The sequence below is a fragment of the Lolium perenne genome, chromosome 7, assembly GCF_019359855.2.
Source record: "Lolium perenne isolate Kyuss_39 chromosome 7, Kyuss_2.0, whole genome shotgun sequence".
Classification (NCBI taxonomy): Eukaryota; Viridiplantae; Streptophyta; class Magnoliopsida; order Poales; family Poaceae; genus Lolium; species Lolium perenne.
The window spans coordinates 28,215,960-28,221,207 of NC_067250.2; the positions used below are offsets into that span (position 1 = coordinate 28,215,960).

Sequence of the window (5,248 nt, forward strand, 5' to 3'; positions counted from 1 at the left end):
GCATCATAATGAACTTCCGCTTCATGCACAACCAAGGAGGAAGGTTGTAGATGCATAGAGTCACGGGCCAGGTACTATGGCTGGAGCTCTGCTCGCCAAAAGGATTCATGCCATCCGTACTTAGACCAAATCTTATGTTCCTTGCGTCAGCTGCAAAATCTTTGAACTCTCTGTCGATCTTTCTCCATTGCGTTCCATCTGCGGGGTGTCTCAACTCCCCGTCCGACTTACGGTCCTCTTTGTGCCATCGCAACAACTTGGCATGCTCTTTGTTCCTGAACAGACGTTTCAACCGTGGTATTATAGGAGCATACCACATCACCTTGGCGGGAACCCTCTTCCTTGGTTTCTGGCCCTCAACATCGTCACCAGGGTCATCGCCTCTGATCTTATAACGCAATGCAGTGCATACCGGGCATTCATTCAAATTCTCGTATTCACCGCGGTAGAGGATGCAGTCGTTGATGCATGCATGTATCTTCAGAACCTCTAAACCTAGAGGGCAGACAACCTTCTTTGCTTCGTACGTAGTGGCGGGCAACTCGTTATTCTTTGGAAACATATTCTTCAACATTTTCAGCAAGTTTTCAAATGCCGAGTCAGCTACACCTGCCTGTGCCTTCCATCTCAGCAAATCCAGTGTGCAGCCCAGCTTTTTCAGACCATCATCGCATCCGGGGTACAGCGCCTTCCTGTGATCCTCTAACATGCGATCCAAATTCTCCCTCTCTTTTTCAGTTTCGCAGCGTCTCCGTGCATCAGCAATGGTCCGACCAAGATCATCAACGGGATCATCACGTGCCTCTTCTTCACCTTCCCCTTCATCGTCCCCTTCACCTTCAGCATCCTCCATGAAAGTATCACCGAAATGAGCAAGATAGCTTTCATCGATGAAATCATCCCCTTCTTCATCTTCTTCCATTATAACCCCTCTTTCTCCATGCTTGGTCCAACAATTATAGCTTGGCATGAATCCGTGCCGAAGCAGGTGCATGTGAACATCTCTTGAGGAAGAGTAACCCTTCTGATTCTTACATTTAACACATGGACAGATAACAAAACCCTCCTGCTTGTTCGCATTAGCCACTACGAGGAAATCTTTCAAACCCGCACTGAACTCGCCGGAGAGTCGGTTACCGTACATCCATTGTCGATTCATCTGCATTATTATAATATAAAATATATAATTAACCATCATGCATTTGTTAAACTAACTAGCTACAAACAATATAAATTAAACAATGAACTAATGCACATTTTATCAACGACACATCAAAGGTTCAAGTTGCTAACCGCGATCGAGGAGGAAAAAATAAATGAGAAAGCTCAAGTGTGGCTCCAACACTTCATATCATGTTTGTTTCATGCTCTTGGGGCATTTCATCAAACACCTTATGTGCATAAGAGGAACCAAAATCAAACCTAACACCCACTTGTGAAGCTTGTGAAGAGAATGGCACCAAATGGCTAAGTGTTGGCTGCTGGATGGGTATATATAGGGGAGGGGCTTTAGTCCCGGTTGGCCTGGCCAACCGCGACTAAAGGCCTTCGGGCACCTTTAGTCGCGGTTGGCCTGGCCAACCGCGACTAAAGACCCCCCACGTGCACCGGCTGGCCACCGAGCGCCCTGGGCCCAGGCCTTTGGTCGCGGTTCTCCTCCCGAACCGCGACTAAAGGTACCATTTGTCGCGGATCCTGCAGCATCGCGACTTATGGGGCTCACCCGAAGCCTGTTTTTCCACCAGTGTAGATGGAAATCGTTTAATAAACTAGATCTACCAGGTAATGAGAGAGCATCTAGATTTTGGGGTCTCGTGAGAAAATACAACCGTTTTATGTGCATTATTTGCGGGTACAGCTTCATCTGTGCTGATATTTCCTCTTCGCCTAATTCCTGTAAAAATGTAATTCTAGGAATTAACAGAAGCTATTAAAATAAGGAATTGTAATACATCTTCCAAATATAAGTAGATCCGCCATACCTGGAGAGACTCTGAACACCGATAACTGGCTACAGGAATGTTATCGCCTAAATCCTGCAGTTCATCAGACTGTCAGTATAGTTTCTGCATGATCGAATCACTACCTTCAGCGGCTACTATTTTTTCTTACCTCAATCTTTGGAACGCACTAGCTCTTGACAGATCTCTCGTTGCAAGGAACCAATTCTGATTGACCTGCACTATTTTTGTGCCTTTTGTCTGCTTCGCACTTGACAATGTCAGAAACAACAGACGGGATAGCACTGCGGCCACAAGAAATATTAAAAACCTGCACCTTTTTAAGACTGATTCGTGCACTAAAATAAGAGATCCTTGCAGCTCCAACATTAATGAATATCTCACCTACGATAACGTCAAAAGAACTCCATCATAAACCACTTCATCTCCATGTCTTCCATGTCGTCCGGCAAGCCATCTGCCACCATCGTGGAATTGTCCACATCGATATTCATCTGCATCACGGAATTGTCGCTAACCTTCATAGACGCGAGAGGGTACGCATGTTTCCTTACCTCGTCCAGAGACGGCATGCCGCCGCCGGTGCCAAAGAGGACCGGACAATTACTCCGTCGGCGAACCATTGGAGCCTCCGGGACTTCATCATTCAATTCATCCGCCATTGGTTCACCGGGGATGGAGGCATCACAAACTGCCTAGTGGTACCGTAGATGAGCGGAGGGAGGCGGCTAGGTTTGGGAAGGCGAGGGGTGGGACTCAGGTGCGGTTGTGCGTAGGGTTAATAGTGCGTTCGTGGCAGGTGGGGTTATAGAGTAGGAGTACTTACGGGAGTTGCTTAGTGGGCTGGGCTCTCAATTTTTACTTTTCCATACGTTATATGTAATGAAGGACAACGAATTAGACTGCAACACATATATGCGTATCTATGATAAAATTTTGCAACGAATATTTGAAGGGTTGCCAAGTATGTGTTGTTGTAGAGGGGTTGTTCTTGTAGTGTTATGTCTATGCTTGTGAGTGGTAGGACTAATGTTGATCCTAATAATGTTCCGTTAGCCTCATTGGTTGCCCAAGAAGAACATGTTGATGTGAACTTCATTAAAAATAATAATTTCAACAACAATGCTTATCGGAACAATTCTAGTAACAACTATAGGCCATATCCTTATAATAATGGTAACGGTTATGGTAATTCTTATGGGAATTCTTACAACAATAATAGGAATACACCCCCTGGACTTGAAGCCATGCTTAAGGAATTTATTAGTACACAAACTACTTTTAACAAATCTGCTGAAGAAAAGCTTGGAAAAATTGATATACTTGCTTCTAAAGTTGATAGTCTTGCTGCTGATGTTGATCTTTTAAAATTGAAAGTTATGCCTAATATGGATATTGAAAATAAAATTGTTACTACAGCAAATGCCATTCAAGTTAGAATTAATGAGAATATAAGATTAATGGCTGAATTGCATGCTAGGTGGGAAAAAGAAGAAAATGAAAAATTAGCTAAAGAGAATAATGTAGCTAAAGTTTGGACTATTACCACCACTAGTAATGCTAATGCTCCACATGTTGCTGCACCTCCTACTATTAATGGTAAAATAATTGGTGTTGGCAATGTTTCTACTCCTAATGCAAAGCGAGCAAAACTTTCTGAAATTGCTAAAACTGCTGAAACTGCCTGTGATAAAACTGCTGAAATTTTTTCCAACATTGGGGACAATGATCCCATTGCTTTAGATCCTAATGGTTTAGATTTTGATGATTGCCACATCTCTGAAGTTATAAAGTTCTTACAAAAACTTGCTAAGAGTCCTAATGCTAGTGCTATAAATTTGGCCTTTACAAAACATATTACAAATGCTCTCATAAAAGCTAGAGAAGAGAAACTAAAACTTGAAACTTCTATTCCTAGGAAGTTAGAAGATGGTTGGGAGCCCATCATTAAGATAAGGGTCAATGATTTTAATTGTAATGTTTTGTGTGATCTTGGTGCAAGTATTTCTGTTATGCCTAAGAAAATTTATGATATGCTTGACTTGCCACCATTGAAAAATTGTTATTTGGATGTTAATCTTGCTGATAATGCTATAAAGAAACCTTTGGGGAGGATTGATAATGTTCGTATTATGGTTAACAATAACCTTGTCCCCGTTGATTTTGTTGTCTTGGATATTGAATGCAATGCATCTTGTCCCATTATATTGGGAAGACCTTTTCTTCGAACTGTTGGTGCTACCATTGATATGAAGGAAGGTAATATAAACTATCAATTTCCTCTCAAGAAAGGTATGGAACACTTCCCTAGAGAGAGAATGAAGTTACCTTTTGATTCTATCATTAGAACAAATTATGATGTTGATGCTTCATCTCTTGATAACACTTGATACACACTTTCTGCGCCTAGCTGAAAGGCGTTAAAGAAAAGCGCTTATGGAAGACAACCAATCATTTTACTACAGTATTTTTGTTTTATATTTGAGTCTTGGAAGTTTTTACTACTGTAGCAACCTCTCCTTATCTTAGTTTTATTGCATTGTTGTGCCAAGTAAAGTCTCTAATTGAAGGATGATACTAGATTTGGATTACTGCGCAGAAACAGATTTCTTTGCTGTCACGAATCTGGGTAAAATTCTCTGTAGGTAACTCAGAAAATTATGCCAATTTACGTGCGTGATCCTCAGATATGTACGCAACTTTCATTAGTTTTGAGTTTTCTGATCTGAGCAAGTCTGGTGCCTCTTAAAAATACGTCTTTACGTACTATTCTGTTTTGACAGATTCTGCCTTTTATTTCGCATTGCCTGTTTTGCTATGTTAGATGGATTTCTTTGTTCCATTAACTTTCAGTAGCTTTGTGCAATATCCAGAAGTGTTAAGAATGATTGTGTCACCTCTGAACATGTGAAATTTTTGGTTATGCACTAACCCTCTAATGAGTTTGTTTTAAGTTTGGTGTGGAGGAAATTTTCAAGAGTCAAGAGAGGAGGATGATACAATATGATCAAGGAGATTGAAAGCTCTAAGCTTGGGGATGCCCCGGTGGTTCACCCCTGCATATTTCAAGAAGACTCAAGCGTCTAAGCTTGGGGCTGCCCAAGGCATCCCCTTCTTCATCGACAACATTATCAGGTTCCTCTACTGAAACTATATTTTTATTCCGGCACATCTTATGTACTTTACTTGGAGCGTCTGTTTGTTTTTGTTTCTGTTTTGCTTGAATAAAGTTGGATCCTAGCATTTATTGTGTGGGAGAGAGACACGCTCCGCTGTTGCATATGGAC

General features: G+C 41.7%; 1 long non-coding RNA gene across 1 annotated transcript; it reads right to left on the bottom strand.

Moving 5' to 3' along the window:
- Positions 1–941: 941 nt before the first annotated feature.
- On the bottom strand, positions 942–1,731 carry LOC139833218 (uncharacterized). The gene is made up of 2 exons (XR_011748572.1): positions 1,294–1,731; positions 942–1,159 (listed from the first exon to the last, which is right to left on the bottom strand). It is a non-coding gene; the product is annotated as an uncharacterized lncRNA (long non-coding RNA).
- Between the last annotated feature and the right edge of the window lie 3,517 nt (positions 1,732–5,248).